Below are 19,598 nucleotides of genomic sequence, written 5' to 3' on the forward strand. Positions count from 1 at the left end.
ACAGACAATTTTCTCATATTCGTCTCAAAGATTAAACATCCTGCAATAAATGCAGGTACAGTTCATGAGGAGTATATGAGGCTTATAGAAGAGATTAGTGCAAAGTGTGAAATGTGTAAAAAGTATCGAAGGACTTCACCACATCCTCTTGTAAGCCTTCCAGTGACATGTGACTTTAATAAGGATCTAAAGATATGGGTCAAAGACAGGAATACCTTCATTCTGTACTTTATAGACACAGGAACCAGATTCAGGCTTTCCACAATTGTACATGGTAAGGAAAAGGATGATTATAGACAACGTCATGGAGAGCTGGATAGAGGCAGGACTTGAGGCACAAGCTAAGTTCCTAACTGATAATAGGAGAATTTGTGAATAAATTTGCTAATGATGTGTTTGGGGACATACGTGAAAATATTAACATTAAGGTCATGAATACCACATCTGAAAGTCCTTTCAGCCAGGGATTCTGAAATAAATCCCATGGGGAAAGTTGAAATGCTGCAGAAAATCTTATCAAGCTAATCAAATTACAAGTTGGCAACTGCACTGGCATTGATGGCTCATAGAAATAATTCACTTCAGATAGTTGGAGAGTACATTCCCTATCAAATGGTCAATGGGGGAAATCCAAAATTACCCTTTGGAGAAATCCAAAACTACCCTACCAGGGAGTGAGACACCCTGGGCGGGATTCTCCGTCGTCCAACACCGAAATCGGGAAAGGCGACTCGGCGAAGAATCGGTCATGAGGCCAAAAGCATGCATGGCAACCTCCACATTGTATTCCGCACGTACAGTAAACGCCCTTGGCATAGCATTAGCGGGCCTGAACCAGTATTCTCCAGTGCCTCCGTGATGTTCCGCCTCTGCCAGGAGCAATTACCGATGGCGAGGCACAAAAAGATGCCGTGGCTGCTGAGGGAGAGAGAGGGTGGCATGGGAAGTGTCCAACATCGCCATAGTGCGCTGACAGTTGTGCCACTGGCCAGTGGGCGTCTGCCAGGGCCGGGGGGAGTAGCGGGGGTGGCCAGGAGGTGGGCCAGGGGGAAGGGGTGGATGGGCATGGACCACCATTGCCGCAGCCGGCAAGGCAGCCATGCAGCTATGCAGCCGGCAAGGCAGCCATGCAGCTGTGCATGCTGCTGACTGCCCACTGTGAACCATGGGTCATATGGGTGCCACTCCCCTAGGTACCCTCTGGCCCAGCCGACCCATCAACGGGATGGGCGCGCTTCAGCGCAACCAGTGCCATCTTGTTGGCTGGGATGAGTGTGTGTGGGAAGTGGAGTGCTGATATGCGGCTGTAACTTGTCAGCCTCTCGAGTGTCAATCTCAGCCCTGCGAATCCAACACTGTTTTTCATTGGAACCGGTCGTGTTCTACATGGCGCCAGTGCTAGCCCATTAATTGTTCGGGGAATGGCGCCAATTTTGTGTCGTAGGAGTCCACCAATTCTGTCCTGGCGTCAGCACTTAGTCCCTGAAACGGAGAATCTCACATACTCATGTGTTTTGTCACATGATGATCAGGGTTAGGGCAGAACCGAGTAACAAAAGATTAAAGTGCTTCAAGGACTCCCAGGCTGCCTGCATTTTCCGCAGCCTTGAGGAGTCCATGTTCCATGTCTATACAGGATGCGTGAGGTTGTAGCCCGTCTTTGATTATTTGAGGTTGCACTTCAGTCCCACACTCGTGGGGCGGGATTCTCTGCCCCACCAGACTCGTTTTCTGGCGTGGCACGCCCCCGCCGGCAGCGGGATCCTCCGACCTGGCAGCTGGCCAATCTGATTTCCCATTGTGGCCATCACCATGGCGTCGGTAAATCTGCGGGCGTCAGTGCGCTGCCCGCGAAGCGGATAATTCCACTGATGGGGAATTCCGCTCCTGATCTTTGGCCACCCAGTGTAGAGAAAGGCAGGCAAATTGCCTGCTCTTAGGCCTGGCCAAGGTGACCATAAAGAGGTTCCAGCAGCAGGCAGTTGGGCTGCTGCCTCTTTTTCATGGCTATTCCCACCACCCTGGGTCTTCTTGGAGAGGGTGTACATTGTATCAGCTGGTACGTCTGCCGTGCACCAGAGGGAAGGGCTGGAGTACATCATCAGCTACAGAAATTGATTTAATTTTGATAAGTTCCCATTAAAGCTTTTCTTTCTGTTACTAATCCAAGCTCTAATTTAATCTGTTAATTAGTTTATCAGTTAATTGGTTTTTTTGATTTTACCCAGAAGAGTGTAAAGAAACACTTGGGCTGGGGTGCATTGTCACCCCCCCCAAATGTTATTTTAATTTAATTTGCTAAGTTTTCTTTGTAGTTTTTGTTTTGTTGCAAGGTCCTGATGATGCTCCTTTAAGGGATTGTGCATTTGATTATTTGGCTAATTGTTTTATTGCTCAAAAGAATATGTAGAGAAACGTAATGACCCAAGAGTTGAGTGGAGCGAGTTCTTACATACCTGTATGTTTTATTTCTGTGAAGAAAGTGGCTTTGGGTTCCTACCTTTACCACTGGCTATCAGGACTACAGTGTTTGAAAGAGGAAATATGGGGTGAAAAGAGTTTGTATTTCTCATAAGAAACTGTGTAGCTGTAAAATAATTCTTACATGAGGTCATTTTTTACATGATCAGTGCCTGAAACTTGATAGGTAGGTCATGCATTGCATTCTGCTTTGGCTTACTAAAGAGGTCATGACAACCCTGTCATTATAAAAACTACTTTTAAATTTACATTGGCAATAAAGGTTTTTTTTCCCTTGTACCAAATCTGATAAAATAACAAGAGTTTCCAACAAACTGATGCTAATCTCACATACATACCTTTGATTACCTGACTAGTAGAATGTTTCATACAGAATAATGTAACATCCCTTCCATTGTAAGGAAAGTGCAGGTTGCACAATATTGTGTTTGTCAAATAGCATAAGTTAAAATTGAAAACAATTCTGACACACTATTCAATACACTCATTTTGAATTAAAACTTTTAAGTGGTGCTGCAATGTATGTAAAATGCCCTTCTAACCTATGCTTACTTCATCTTTCCATTGTTCCTCTCCTGCCTCTCCACATACCTTCTTGGGGGCATTTGAAAACATGATGTCAGGTTCCATCTGTGTCAATATTTGTCATGGTTTTCATGAAAGTACATAACCTTGCCATCATGAATGCACAACCACCTTGCATACTTATCAGGCATCTTCGATACACCTCACTATCAAAGCTTTCACCTGAGTTCTCTGCAGCAGAATTCAGTTCAATCTTGCCCTTTGTGAGCTGGCACCTGCATTATCCTTGTCCCCCTGGTCTGATTGCAACCTGGTCATGCCTGATATCTCTCCACTTGCAGATCCTACCTCTAAGTGTACCTGAGCTGATGGCTGCATGTCGGAGAGTTTGCACGTTCTTCGATGTCTGCGTGGATTTCCTCCGGGTGCTACGGTTTCTTTCCTTAGTACAAAGATGTGCAGGTTAGGAGGATTGGACATGCTAAATTACTCCTTCGTGTTTAAATATGTGCAGGTTGGGTGGGAGTACGGGTTACGAGGATAGCGCGGGGGAGTGGGCCTAGGTAGAGTGATCTTTTGGAGGGTCGATGCAGACTCGATGGGCTGATTAGCCGCCTTCTGCACTGTCGGGATTCTATGAATTAAAAAGTGAATGATGGTATTTCTTCACTGTAAAATTGCTGAGTTGTTTAGAAATTATGACAAAGGACTAACAACCTAAATGGTTTACTTAGAGTTCTTCAGCAGCTCTTGCATGCTGAGTGTGTGGACTTGCTGGGAAGAACTCCCACGCTATGGACACATCAATGGGCAGCACGGTAACACAGTAGATAGCACTGTGGCTTCACAGCGCCAGGGTCCCAGGTTCGATCCCGGCCCTGGGTCGCTGTCCGTGTGGCGTTAGCACATTCTCCCCTTGTATGCATGCGCCTCACCCCCACCAACCGAAGCGATGTGCAGGGTAGGTGGATTGGCCACGCTAAATTGCCCCTTAATTGGGAAAAAAGGAATTGGGTTCTCTAAATTTATATTTAAAAACAGAAGAGCGCAGCCCCTGACAATGGGTTTAGAAGGGGCGTCACTTTTACTCACCTTGTCAGGAGTCACCAAGTACCCAAATTGTAAGTGTGTGCACTAGACTAGTGCCCCACATAAAGTTATATGTTGGGGCAGGTAGGAAATATGCATGTCTGCCTCTTTCATTACTCGACTCAAGTTCCGATTGGGGTCGGTTAAATTAGGCCTACCTCTTCAAACACCCAGGGTTGAATTCTCCGATCGTCGACACCGAAATCACACTCGGCGATCGGCCGCAGAATGCACTTTTATGCTGGAATCGGGGGCGGCGCTGTTTTTGCGATGCTCCACCCCCTCAAAAATGGCATACTCTTGAGTACGCCGCACGCTGTCGGGACATCCTCAGGACGTTACCTGAGGCCCTCCCCCGATGCTCCGCCCCTGATGGGCCGTGTCCCTGACAGTCAGGGGGGAGCCGTTCCGCTGGCAGGGGGGCTTCGACGGGGGCTGGGGGGATTGGTGGGGGGTGGCGAGGGGGTTTCAGGGGGGCAGATTTTGGCAGGCCGGGTCCACGTGTGGCCGGCGTCATGCCGTACGGGTGGCCGCTGCAGGCCACCGCCATCCGCATGTGCAGCCATGGACCCAGCCATTCTGCGGCCGTATCCGCAGGTAAAGCCGCTTTATGCTTCGTGCCTGCTAGCCCTCCACCGGGCGGAGGATCGGTGCGGGGGCGGCGCTGACTTTCTGGTCATAAGACCAGACGGATCCTGCAGGCATAGATGCAGGATCGGAGAATCCAGCCCCCAGTCTCTGCAAGCAGGGAGAACTGTACCAATTAGAAAAAGCGATCATTCACTTGCAGGGCCTTCTGGAAGACTCTTATGCAAATGGCAGCCTCCATCCCCCCCCCCCCCCCGCCTTGACATCCTCTATCAGGTGACTACCCCCATTACTTCCTCCTTTCATCTGGATAGTCATCTTCCTAGACCCGTAGCAAGCATACCCCCACCCTTCTCCATTCACAAAGATGTCTTGTCACTGTCATGTGAGAGTACCTTGAAGAAATGGGTGTTTTTAAATGGGTGTGTATATAAATATCTGGAGTGAGAGTACCTTTAAGAAATGGGTGTTTATTACTGCAGTGATGTCAGAGAGTGGGTGGAGCTGGGCTGTGTGTCAGCTTTTTACTTTCGTTTTAAGCTGTTTGCTGCAAGGTGTGTTTTAGATTTTCGGTTTCAGTGTTGGAGCTGAAGCCAGACCAAGCAGGTGTACTTGAATTGATGGTTGCTAAGATGTTTACTGTATGTTTTAAAAAGGTTAACCTGAGTTCATAGAATAAACATTGTTTTGCTTTAAAAAATACTTTTCCATTTCTGTTCTATCACATCTGTAGAGTGGGCCATGTGCTCCCCATACCACAATCTATTAAAAGTTGTGGGTCAGATGAACTCCATGATACACTTTGGAGTTCTCTAAACCCTGGCCCATAACAAATTGGGTGCTCGAGGAGGATAAAAGTCTATCTATTGGATTGGCTTAGTGACCTTAAAGACAGTGAGGGGTGAGCATATTATGGTTGCTTTTCAGGTGAGGTATTTCAGTTTAAGTAGGGAGTGTGTTGTGGACAATGGCTCTTTCAAAGGCTCAGAAGTTTTTGGGGGTGGAAACGGTCACACGCAGTACCGTACTGACAGAGACTAAAAGTAGACTGTTAGATTTGGCAAAAACATTGCAGTTAACATTACCTGACAAAATGCAAAAAGATGAGGTAATTATGGCGGTGGTGAAGCATTTAAAGTTGCCTGAGATACAGTTTGACTCATTGGAAATAGCAAAAATTCAGTTACAAATTAAACAAATGGACCATGAGAAAGAATTAAAGCAGCTTGAATACGAAAGAGAGAGAGAGGAAAAAGAAAGAGAAAGAGAGAGAGAGGAAAAAGAAAGAGAGAGAGAGCGGAAAAAGAAAGAGAAAGAGAGCGGAACGAGAGAGAGAGGAAAAAGAAAAGGAGAGAGAAGAAAGGAGAAAAAAAAGAATAGCCCTAGCAGAACAAAAAGATAGAGAAAGGGAGATACAGATCAGGGAAAAAGATGAAACATGACAGTCAGTTAAAATTGGCAGACGTAAAGGAAAACGTACAGTTGGATGATAGTGATGAGGATAGTGAGAAAGTGCGTCACAGTTGAAGGCTTGGTGGGGATCTATTTAAATATGTCCAAGCATTGCCAAGGTTTGACGAGAAGGAGGTAGAAGCCTTTTTCATTTCATTTGAGAAGGTGGCTAAACAAGTAAAATGGCCACAGGACATGTGGGTATTACTGATTCAAACAAAGCTGGTAGGTAGGGCTAGTGAGGTGTTTGCATCACTACCGGAGGAGGTATCTGGGACGTATGAGGAGATGAAAAAATTCATCTTAGGTGCATATGAACTAGTGTCTGAAACCTACAGACAAAGGTTTAGAAATTTAAGGAAAGAACCTGGTCAAACATACATGGAGTTTGAAAGGACCAAACAGAGTAATTTTGATAGGTGGATAAGAGCTTTGAAAGTAGACCAAACGTATGAAGCTCTCAGAGAAATTATACTTTTGGAGGAGTTTAAAAATTCAATTCCTGATGTAGTGAGAATTCATGTGGAAGAGCAGAGGGTTAAAACTGCAAGATTAGCAGCAGAAATGGCAGATGATTATGAATTAGTTCATAAATCAAAGCTTGGTTTCCGACATCAGTTTCAGCCTGTGAGGGATAGAAACTGGGGACATGAGAAATACTCAAGTGATAAAGGTAAAGATGATCTGATGGGAGATAATGAGAGTGTACCTCAGATTAAAAAAGAAATCCAGGAGGATGGAAAAGAAATGAAAAGTTTCAAATGTTTTCACTGTAATAAACTAGGCCATATAAAGTCACAATGTTGGTGGTGGAAGAAAAGCACTGGGAAGGTTGATGTGGTAAAACAAGATAAGACAGTGGGGTTTGTTAAAGTGGTAAAGGAAAGCCAAGTGAAGCGAAGGAGGTACAAAAGATTGTACAGCCTGATCAAGAGGTGATTGATAAGAAGGTGCCAGATCTCTTTAAAGAATTTACTTGTGTGGGGAAAGTTTACTCAGGTTCATGGTGGAAGATATAACAGGAATGTCAGAGGTAGGTTCTTTACTCAGAGAGTGGTTGGGGCATGGAACACAATCCCAGCTATGGTAGTGGAGTCGGACACTTTAGGAACTTTCAAACGGTTATTGGAGAGGCATATGGAGTGCACTAGAATGATTGGGAGTAGGTTGATTTGATCTTAGTTTCAGACTAGTTGGGCACAACATCGTGGGCCTGTACTGTGCTGTACAGTTCTATGTTCTATGTATATCAGTAGGAGCAGGTAAAGAAGTCACTATTTTAAGAGATATGGGAGCTAGTCAATCTTTAATGGTAAGAGATGAGGAGTTATGTAGTTTGGGAAGAATGTTGCCAGAAAAGGTGGTAATATGTGGAATTCAGGGTGAGAGGAGTAGTGTCCCATTATATAAGTTAAGGTTGGAAAGTCCAGTGAAGAGTGGTGAAGTGGTAGTAGGAGTAATAGAGAAACTATCTTGTCCAGGAATACAGTTTACCTTGGGTAATGATATAGCTGGATCGCAAGTGGGAGTGATGCCTACTGTGGTTGATAAGCCAGTGGAAAATCAGACAACTGAAGAGTTGAAGGACGAATATCCTGGGATTTTTCCGGATTGTGCAGTAACAAGGTCGCAAAGTCACAGGTTAAGACAAGAGGATAAATCAAAGATCGTGTTTCCGGGATCCTTAAGGGGGAGGGGGAGTAGCCCCAAGTCGTGGTCCACATAGGTACCAACGACTTAGGTAGGAAAAGGGATAGGGATGTAAGGCAGGAATTCAGGGAGCTAGGGTGGAAACTTAGATCGAGGACAAACAGAGTTATTATCTCTGGGTTGTTACCCGTGCCACGTGCTAGCGAGACGAGGAATAGGGAGAGAGAGGAGTTGAACACGTGGCTACAGGGATGGTGCAAGAGGGAGGGTTTCAGATTTCTAGATAATTGGGGCTCATTCTGGGGTCAGTGGGACCTCTACAAATGGGATGGTCTACACCTGGACCAGAGGGGTACCAATATCCTGGGGGGGAAATTTGCTAATGCTCTTTGGGAGGGTTTAAACTAGTTCAACAGGGGCTTGGGAACCTGAATTGTAGCTCCAGTATACAGGAGGTTGAGAGTAGTGAGGTCATGAGTAAGGTTTCAAAGTTGCAGGAGTGTACCGGCAGGCAGGAAGGTGGTTTAAAGTGTGTCTTCTTCAATGCCAGGAGCATCCGGAATAAGGTGGGTGAACTTGCGGCATGGGTTGGTACATGTGACTTCGATGTTGTGGCCATTTCGGGGACATGGATAGAGCACGGACAGGAATGGTTGTTGCAGGTGCCGGGGTTTAGATATTTCAGTAAGCTCAGGGAAGGTGGTAAAAGAGGGGGAGGGGTGGCATTGTTAGTCAAGGACAGTAATACGGTGGCAAAAAGGACGTTTGATGAGGACTCGTCTACTGAGGTAGTATGGGCTGAGGTTAGAAACAGGAAAGGAGAGGTCACCCTGTTAGGAGTTTTCTATAGGCCTCCGAAAAGTTCCAGAGATGTAGAGGAAAGGATTGCAAAGATGCTTCTGGATAGGAGCGAGAGCAACAGGGTAGTTGTTATGGGGGACTTTAACTTTCCAAATATTGACTGGAAACGCTATAGTTCGAGTACTTTAGATGGGTCTGTTTTTGTCCAATGTGTGCAGGAGGGTTTCCTGACACAGTATGTAGATAGGCCAACGAGAGGCGAGGCCATTTTGGATTTGGTACTGGGTAATGAACCAGGACAGGTGTTAGATTTGGAGGTAGGTGAGCACTTTGGTGACCACAATTCGATTAGGTTTACTTTAGTGATGGAAAGGGATAGGTATATACCGCAGGGCAAGAGTTATATCTGGGGGAAGGACAATTATGATGCGATGAGGCAAGACTTAGGATGCATCGGATGGAGAGGAAAACTGCAGGGGATGGGCACAATGGAAATGTGGAGCTTGTTCAAGGAACAGCTACTGCGTGTCCTTGATAAGGATGTACCTGTCAAGCAGGGAGGAAGTGGTCGAGCAAGGGAACCGTGGTTTACTAAAGCAGTCAAAACACTTGTAGGAGGCTTATGTAAAGATGAGACATGAAGGTTCAGTTAGGGCGCTCGAGAGTTACAAGTTAGCTAGGAAGGACCTAAAGAGAGAGCTAAGAAGAGCCAGGAGGGGACATGAGAAGTCTTTGGCAGGTAGGATCAAGGATAACCCTAAAGCTTTCTATAGATATGTCAGGAATAAAAGAATGACTAGGGTAAGAGTAGGGCCAGTCAAGGACAGTGGCGGGACGTTGTGCGTGGAGTCCGAGGAGATAGGAGAGGTGCTAAATGAATATTTGTCGTCAGTATTCACACAGGAAAAGATAATGTTGTCGAGGAGAATACTGAGATTCAGGCTACTAGACGAGAAGGGCTTGAGGTTCATAAGGAGGAGGTGTTAGCAATTCTGGAAAGTGTGAAAATAGATAAGTCCCCTGGGCCGGATGGGATTTATCCTAGGATTCTTTGGGAAGCTAGGGAGGAGATTGCTGAGCCTTTGGCTTTGATCTTTAAGTCATCTTTGTCTACACGAATAGTGCCAGAAGACTGGAGGATAGCAAATGTTGTCCCCTTGTTCAAGAAGGGAATTAGGGACAACCCCGGTAACTATAGACCAGTGAGCCTTACTTCTGTTGTGGGCAAAATCTTGGAAAGGTTTATAAGAGATAGGATGTATAATCATCTGGAAAGGAATAATTTGATTAGAGATAGTCAACACGGTTTTGTGAAGGGTAAGTCATGCCTCACAAACCTTATTGAGTTCTTTGAGAAGGTGACCAAACAGGTGGATGAGCGTAAAGCAGTTGATGTAGTGTATATGGATTTCAGAAAAGCGTTTGATAAAGTTCCCCACGGTAGGCTACTGCAGAAAATACGAAGGCATGAGATTCAGGGTGATTTAGCAGTTTGGATCAGAAATTGGCTAGCTGGAAGAAGACCAAGGGTGGTGGTTGATGGGAAATGTTCAGACTGGAGTCCAGTTATTAGTGGTGTACCACAAGGATCTGTTTTGGGGCCACTGCTGTTTGTCATTTTTATAAATGACCTGGAGGAGAGCGTAGAAGGATGGGTGAGTAAATTTGCAGATGACACTAAAGTCGGTGGAGTTGTGGACAGCGCGGAAGGATGTTACAAGTTCCAGAGGGACATAGTTAAGCTGCAGTGCTTGGCTGAGAGGTGGCAAATGGAATTTAATGCAGAAAGGTGTGAGTTGATTCATTTTGGAAGGAATAACAGGAAGACAGAGTACTGGGCTAATGGTAAGATTCTTGGCCATGTGGATGAGCAGAGAGATCTCGGTGTCCATGTACATAGATCCCTGAAAGTTGCCACCCAGGTTGAGAGGGTTGTTAAGAAGGAGTATGTTGTGTTAGCTTTTATTGGTAGAGGGATTGAGTTTCGGAGCCATGAGGTCATGTTGCAGCTGTACAAAACTCTGGTGCGGCCGCGTTTGGAGTATTGCGTGCAATTCTGGTCGCCGCATTATAGGAAGGATGTGGAAGCATTGGAAAGGGTGCAGAGAAGATTTACCAGAATGTTGCCTGGTATGGAGGGAAGATCTTATGAGGAAAGGCTGAGGGGCTTGAGGCTGTTTTCGTTAGAGAGAAGAAGGTTAAGAGGTGACTTAATTGAGGCATACAAGATGATCAGAGGATTGGACAGGGTGGACAGTGAGAGCCTTTTTCCTCGGATGGTGATGTCTAGCATGAGGGGACATAGCTTTAAATTGAGGGGAGATAGATATAGGACAGATGTCAGAGGTAGGTTCTTTACTCAGAGAGTAGTAAGGGCGTGGAATGCCCTGCCTGCAACAGTAGTGGACTCGCCAACACTAAGGGCATTTAAATGGTCATTGGATAGACATGTGGATGATAAGGGAATAGTGTAGATGGGCTTTAGAGTGGTTTTACAGGTCGGCGCTACTTCGAGGGCCGAAGGGTCTGTACTGCGCTGTAACGTTCTATGTTCTACGTTCTAAAGAGTGAAGATGACGTTGAAGTGCAATTATCAGAAACGATTTTTGATCAGATGATTGAAAAAGAACAAGAACAGGTGAAGGATGAGACGGATATAGTCAGTACAGGAAAATTGGCGGAGTTACAACAGAAAGATGTAAAAATAAAATGTATGTATCAGAAAGCATACACAGAAGAGAAATCTGTGTGTATACCATAGTGTTATTACCGTAAAAGTAATGTCTTGATGAGAAAATGGAGACCTTAACATATGCAGGCAGATGAGAAGTGGGCAGAAGTTCATCAAGTAGTATTGCTGGTAGGGTATAGAAAGGTGTTGCGAGTTGCACATGAGGTACCAGTGGGAGGTCATTTGGGAATAAGGAAAACTCAAGCTAAAATCCCAAAACTTTTTTATTGGCCTGGACTACATAATGATGTAATTAAATTTTGTCAATCATGTCACACATGTCAAGTGATAGGGAAACCTCAAGCAGTGATAAAACCAGCGCCCTTCATGCCCATTCCAGCATTTGAGGAACCTTTTACAAGGGTCCTAATTGATTGCGTAGGACCGCTTCCTAAAATGAAAAGTGCGAATCAATATCTTTTGACTAATGGATGTGTTAACTAGGTTTCCAGAGGCCATTCCAGTATGTAATATTACAGCTAAAAAGATTGTGGAGAAGTTACTTAAATTCTTTGCTGGATATGGACTACCCACAGAAATACAATCGGATCATGGATCAAACTTTACCTCAAGGTTATTCAAAGAAGTTATGGATAGCTTAGGAATAACACAATTTTAATCAACTGCGTACCATCCAGAATCGCAGGGAGCATTAGAAAGGTGGCATCAGACATTAAAGACAATGTTGAGGGCTTATTGTCAAGATTATCCAGAGGATTGGAATAACGGAATTCCATTCATACTGTTTGCAATTAGGGATGCACCTAATGAATCAACCAAATTCAGTCCTTTTAAACTATTTTTTGGTCATGAGGTAAGAGGACCACTTAAATTGATTAAGGAAAAATTGGTGAGTGAAAAATCGGAAATTGCATTATTGGATTATGTATCAAATTTTAGGGAACGATCAAATAGAGCAGGTGAATTGGCTAGACAACATTTAAACGGTGCACAAAAAACTTCTGGTTGCAGCTATGCCTGGGTAGGTCCCACGGTCGGCAGCTCCCGCCGAGAACGGACTTTTGGGCCCTTTTAAGGAGCTCCAGCGGCACTTGGATGATAATTCCCGGTGTGGGAAGGAAGCAGTGAGGTTCCCCAGCACTGTATGGAGTGGACCAGGAGCGGAGCGGTCAAAAAAGTGGCACTAGAGAAGAGAGGAGAACGGGTGCGATAAAGCAAGATGGCGGTGGGTGGGGACCAGGCAGCGTGGGCTTAGTGATCTCGGGAGCAGCAGGAGTTTTTGAGAAGCTACTTTGCAGAATTGAAGGCGGAGATGTTGGCCCCTATGAAGGCGTCGATTGAAAGGCTGGTGGAGACCCAGAACATGTAGGGGACGGCGATAAAGGAGGTGCAGCAGAAGGCCTCTGATAATGAGGATGAGATCCTGGGCCTGGCTGTCAAAGTGGAAGCGCACGAGGCGCTGCATAAAAAATGGCAGGAGAAGTTCGAGGCCCTGGAGAATAGGTCGAGGAGGAAGAACCTGCGGATCCTGGGTCACCATAAGGGCATGGAGGGGTCGGATGCTGGGATGTATGTGGCTACGATGCTGAGTACGCTGATGGGCACGGGAGCCTTCCCGAGGCCCCTGGAGCTCGATGGGGTGCACAGTGTCCTGGCGAGGAGGCCGAGGGCGAATGAGCTGCCGAGGGCCGTGGTGGTGAGGTTCCACCGCTTCACCGACAGGCAGCGTGACCTGCCATGGGCGAAGAAGGAGCGGAGCAATAGGTGGGAGACTGCCGAAATCCGCATCTATCAGGACTGGAGTGCAGAGCTGGCCAAGAAGTGGGCGGGGTTTAACGGGCCAAGGCGGTTCTCCACGGAAAGGGGGTGAAGCTCGGGCTGTTACAGCCGGCGCGGCTGTGGGTCACGTATCAGGACCGTCACCACTATTTTGATACGCCGGATGAGGCGTGGACCTTTATCAAAAATGAGAAGTTGGACTCAAATTAATGGTTTGTAGCATGTTATGGGGGATGCTGGGGAGTGGGATAGGGTGATGTTTTTTCATTTTGTGGGCTTGTTTGGGGGGGATTGCCCCCCGCGTTTTCTTGGAGTTGTGTGGGCCTGTGGCCCTGGGCCTTCAGGGATTGGGGTGAGGCTGCAGGTGGAAGGAGCTGCACCACAGGGGGCGGGGTTGGCCCAGGCAGGGAGCGCGGGCTTTTTCCTGCGAAAAGAGGTGGCGGGGCCCGAGGCGGGTGCAGTACTGGCTTGGTGTCCACATTGGTGTAGAGGGGGGGGACTTTGGCTACCCCACTTTAGTGGGGGGAGGGCTGGAGACTTTGAGAGGGAATCCAATAAGGGGATCGGAGACAGAGGCAGGAGTGGCCACGGTCAGCAGGAGTCAGCTGACTTACGGGAGTGCAATGGGGGGAGCAGGGGGGTTAAACAGTTGCTTGGCCGGGGGAGGGGGGAGTTTGGGGGAGGAACTGGGTTGCTGCTGCGCTGACTGAGGGGGAGTTGAAGGTAAGAGGGAGAGTCGGGGCGGGGAGCCTCCGCCTGGGGGGCTGGAGAGTGCGGGAGGCGCGGGCACGTGGCTGGCCTAAGAAAGGAGATGGCTAGTCGGCAGGGGGAGGGCAGAAGTGGTAGCGGCAATGGACACGGAGAAGGCCTTGACCGGGCGGAGTGGGAGTACCTGTGGGAGGTGTTAGGCAGATTTGGGTTCGGGAGGAGTTCATAGGGTGGGTTAAATTGCTGTACCAGGCCCCGGTGGCGAGTGTATCGACGAACCGGCTGCAGTCAGGGTATTTTAGGTTGTACCGTGGAACGAGGCAGGGGTGCCCTTTGTCCCCCCTGCTCTTTGCCCTGGCAATTGAGCCACTGGCCATGGCGTTGAGGGAGTACAAAAACTGGAGGGGGTTGGTTCGGAGGGGGGGGGGGGGGGGGGAGGAGGAGCACCGTGTCTCACTATATGTGGATGACCTGCTGCTGTACATTGCTGATCCGGTGGAGGGGATGGGGGAGGTCAGGCAGACTGTTAGGGAGTTTGGAGACTTCTCGGGATATAAGCTCAACGTGGGGAAGAGCGAGCTGTTTGTGGTGCATGCGACGGGCCAGGAAAAGAGGTTGGAGGAGCTACCACTCAAGATGGTGGAGAGGAGTTTTCGGTATTTGGGTATCCAGGTGGCTAAGATTTGGGGGGTCTTGCATAAGCTCAATCTGGCACGGCTGGTGGACCAGATGGAGGAGGACTTCAGGAGGTGGGACATGTTGCCACTCTGCCTGGCGGGTAGGGTGCAGTCCGTTAAGATGACGGTCCTCCCCAGGTTCCTGGTCGTCTTTCAGTGCCTGCCCATTCTCATCCCCAAGGCCTTCTTTAAGCGGGTAAACAGGAGCATTATGGGATTTGTGTGGGCAAATAAGACCCCAAAGGTTCTTGGAGCGCAGTCGGGGGGGTTGGGTTGGCGCTGCCGAACCTGTGCAGCTATTACTGGGCAGCGAATGTGTCTATGATTGGGAAGTGGGTAATGGAGGGAGAGGGGGCAGCGTGGAAAAGATTAGAGGCGGCATCCTGTACAGGTACTAGCCTGGGGGCACTGGTGACGGCACCATTGCTGCTTCCGCCAAGGCGGAATACCACGAGCCCGGTGGTGGCGACGACATTGAGAATTTGGGGGCAGTGGAGACGGCATACGGGGGAAGTAGAGGCCTCAGTCTGGGCTCCGATATGGGACAACCATAGGTTCGTTCCAGGTAGGATAGATGGTGGGTTCCTAAGCTGGCACTGGGCGGGAATTAAAAGGATTGGGGATTTATTCATCGATGGGACTTTTGCCAGTCTGAGGGCGCTGGAGGAAAAATTTGGGTTACCTCCTGGAAATGCCTTTAGGTATATGCAGGTTTGGGCGCTCGTGAGAAAGCAGGTAGGGGAATTCCCGCTGCTGCCTTCCCGAAGGATACAGGACAGGGTGGTTTCGGTCGTGCGGGTCGGGGAGGGTAAGATATCGGAGATATACCAGGAGCTGCAGGAGGCGGAGGAAGCCTCGGTGGAGGAGCTGAAGGGCAAGTGGGAGGAGGAGCTGGGTGAGGAGCTGGATGAGGGCCTGTGGGATGACACTCTGGGCAGGGTCAATTCCTCCTCATCTTGCACCAGGCTCAGTCTGATCCAGTTTAAAGTGGTGCACCGGGCGCATATGACTGGGGCGAGGATGAGTAGGTTTTTTGGGGTGGAGGACAGGTGTGTGAGGTGTTTGGGGAGCCCAGTAAACCACGGCCATATGTTTTGGGTATGCCTGGCGCTTACAGAATTTTGGAAGGGCTTCGCAAAGGCTATGTCCAAGGTCTTCGATACTCGGATAAAACCGAGCTGGGGGATAGCGATATTTGAGGTATCGGACGATCCGGGAGTGCAGGAGTCGAAAGAGGCCTGAGTTCTGGCCTTTGCTTCCTTGGTAGCCCGGAGGGTCGGGGAGGGTAAGATATCGGAGATGTACCAGGAGCTGCAGGAGGTGGCGGTGGCAACCGTTCCTTGACTTTCTCGCGGAACGTTAGGTGTAGGTCAGCAGCAGCAGGTACCCAGGAGGGGTGAGGGATGGGGATGGTGGGGGGCGGGCTGATTTATTTTTCTTTTTATAAGGGGCGCATGCCCCATTTTGCTTTGAGATGGGTGTTAAATTGTTACTCGTTTAGAGGGTTAAGTTGTTTTGTTTTGTTGGCATATTGCCCTGTTTTCTTTGTATTATTTTCCTTTTTGGAGTGTTTTGTAAAAATTATTGAAAAACGTTGAATAAAAACATTTTTAAAAAATTAATAAATAAAGGTGCACAAAATGTGATGAAACGGGTAGTGGACATGAAATCCAAAGTTCGTAGTTTTGCCTGTGGAGATAAAGTTTTAGTATTGTTACCAGTGGTAGGTGAACCTTTAAAAGCAAGGTTTTGTAGACCTTATCAGATTGAAAGGAAATTAAGTGAGGTGAATTATGTGGTAAGGAAGACTCACCGAGTGTGTCATGTGAATATGCTTAAAAGGTAGTTTGAAAGGGAAGGAGAGAAAAAGGAGGAGGTTTTAATGATTGTAACTCAAAGTGACGAACCAAATCCAGATGACTGTGAATTTGACATACATCAAATTAAATTGAAAACGAGGATGTTCTTAAAAATTGGGATAAATTGTTGAGTTACCTTCCAGAGGAAAAATGAACTAACCTGAAAGAGTTATTGATATCACATGGGCAAGTTTGTGGAGATAAATTGGGAAGTACTAAAATGGCTATACATGATGTAGATGTGGGAAATGCTGTTCCAATCAAACAACATGCATACAGACTTAACCCTTTAAAATTGGCACAGGTTACCAAAGAGATTGAGAGTATGCTTAAAAATGGCAGAATTGAAGTGGATTGCAGCCAATGGAACTCACCCATAGTGATGGTACCAAAACCAGACGGTACTCAACAGTTGTGTGTGGACTATAGAAAGGTTAATGCAGTTACAAGCACGGACTCTTATCCTATCCCACGTTTGGAGGATTGCATTGAGAAAGTGGGACAATCAGCTTTTATTTCCAAATTGGATTTAGTTAAAGGTTACTAGCAGGTACCTTTATCCGAAAGGGCGAAGGAGATTTCAACTTTTGTGACTCCAGATGGTATATACCAATTCAAAGTTATGCCATTTGGCATGAAAAACGCACCAGCCACATTTCAACGATTAACAAAGTTGTTTCAGGATTACCCAATTGTGCGGTGTACATTGACGATCTGGTCATTTTCAGCCAGACATGGACAGAACATTTAAAACATCTGATAGAGTTATTTGATCGACTTCAGGAGGCAGGTTTGGTAATGAACCTAGCCAAAAGTGAATTTGGAAAAACCCAAGTCACTTTCCTTGAGGAGTTTCCGATATCCTCGACACAACGGGAAATAATGCAATTTCTTGGCATGAGTGGATTTGTTCAAACATTGGTGAAAAAGCTTTATAGCGTGATTGCTCCACTGATGGACTTGCTGAAGAAACGCCAAAAATTTCAGTGGACAGCAGAGTTTCAACAGGCATTTGACTGCCTGAAAGCTGTGATAAGCAATGCTCCTGTGTTGGAGAATTACAAGGGACTCTGCGATCAGATTGAACTAAAGTATCTGACTTTAAAGAGAAATGCTGAAGGGTAGAGAAATGGACGGATCGTGCAGAGACCTTCTTGTTCAAAGAGACTGTCAATCGAGAAGGATTTCAGTTGGAGGAAGAAGAACAAAAATGGACTACATTATTGCACCTGTTTGCGTGTGGGGGGTTTTTTAAACAAAAAAGTATATTTACTTTGTGCAAACCATCTTGAAGTTGATGGTTTATTTTTTTTCTTGGGGGGAGGTGTCATGTGAGAGTACCTTTAAGAAATGGGTGTTTATAAATGGGTGTGTATATAAATATCTGTAGTGAAAGTACCTTTAAGAAATGGGTGTTTACTACTGCAGTGATGTCAGAGAGTGGGTGGAGTTGGGCTGTCTGTCAGCTTTTTACTTCCGTTTTCGGCTGTTTGCTGCAGGGTGTGTTTTAGTTTTCATTTTCAGTGTTAGAGCTGAAGCCAGACCATGCAGGTGTACTGCTGTTCTCTCTGCCATCGAAAGACTATCTCTTGATCATTTGGTGAATTCAGAATTATAAATGTTCTCAGTAGTGAATGTAAACCTAATGTGCTTCTGTTAAAAGGTGTTTCTTTTGTTTCTGGATGTTGTTTGGAAAGTTATTAAGCACTACTTAGTGTTCTATTCTTTGGGGGTTGTATTTGAATTGATGGTTGCTAAGATGTTCACTGTATGTTTTAAAAAGGTTAACCTGAGTTCATAGAATAAACATTGTTTTGCTTTAAAAAATACTTTTCCATTTCTGCTCTACCACACCTGTAGAGTGGGCCGTGTGCTCCCCATACCACAATCTATTAAAAGTTGTGGGTCAGGTGAACTCCATGATACACTTTGGGGTTCTCTAAACCCTGGCCCATAGCATCACAAACAGAATGACTTCATTGTTTAGCGCTGCTGGTACTATTAGCTGTCCCTGAAAAGAGGGAGGTGCTCTTTCCCAGAGATGGGAATAGAAGATCCTCCTGCTTGACCAAGATGGCCAGACCACAGAGGAAGCGAGAAACTGTGGGATCCTCCTGGGTCCAGTGCCACAAAAGGATGAACAAACTCTTACCATCAGCCAGTGTAAGTGGCAACATGACATTGCATCAAAGAACCTCTCTTGAGGGGATCAAGCAAAGGGACTTTGCAAGTGGGGAGAGAGGCCAGGTTGGGAAATGTGTTCTCATTATCAGTGCCACTTGGCATAAAAGGCCATTCTGTGTGACAATTGTTGGTGATAAAGCGATTGGGTACCAGTTAGAACCTGTGGCCTGCATGTGGCATGAGGATGCATGGGGTCAAGGGAGTTAGGTGTCTCTTGACATGGCAGAGTCTCCACTTTGTCATTCAGGATAAGGAGACATTCAATGCCAGGAAGATGGCCAAGACTGTAGGAGGAGTGGTTGAGCTGAGAGTGATCACACCTTTGGAGCTCAAGACCATGGCGATTGCTGGAGAACAGCGAGGCTTTCAGAAGGCAAGGTTGGACTAGCCAGTCGGCAGAGTGAGACTGCATCCAATCTGGTGAAAGGACATTGGCACATTGGATGCTCACATGAAATTGTGATTTCCTGATAGAATGAGCTGATCCTTAATGTTTTTCTTCGTGTTCTCCACTGCAGATTATCCCCAGAGACCAGGAACGTTAAAACCCATAGTGAAAACTGACGACTGTACCGCTGATGAAAATAAAGAACACCCACGGATGCACCATCATCTCCTTCTCCATCATCTACCATCAGCACAATTACGCTTATATAGGTTTCGGAGGACCTGTGTATACAAACCGAGGCATAAGCTGGTGATCACTCCACAGATACACAAGCAGCTGAGGAAGGCTGTGTCAGTCAAGATCCTTGACAGGAGGACTGGTGGGTATCAGGCCCATGCTGAGCCCCAGGCTGATGGTGGGCCTCTGGTCCCAGCCAGTTGAAATGCAGAGACAATATGCTAGAGACAATATGCTAGAGACAATGTGCTGGAGACAATGCAGAAACTTACGAGGATGGTGGAGGTGTCCAACCATGCCTTGACTTATAGAATCATAGAATCCCTACAGTGCAGAGGAGGCCATTCGAGTCTGCATCAACCCTTTTGAAAGAGCACCCTACCAAGGCCCCTGTCCTATCCCTGCAACCCTATAAACCCCATCTAACCCGCACACCTTTGGGCACTAAGGGACAATTTATCATGGCCAATCCACCTAACTTGCACACC

Source organism: Scyliorhinus torazame, chromosome 3 (genome assembly GCF_047496885.1).
Source record: "Scyliorhinus torazame isolate Kashiwa2021f chromosome 3, sScyTor2.1, whole genome shotgun sequence".
NCBI lineage: Eukaryota > Metazoa > Chordata > Chondrichthyes > Carcharhiniformes > Scyliorhinidae > Scyliorhinus > Scyliorhinus torazame.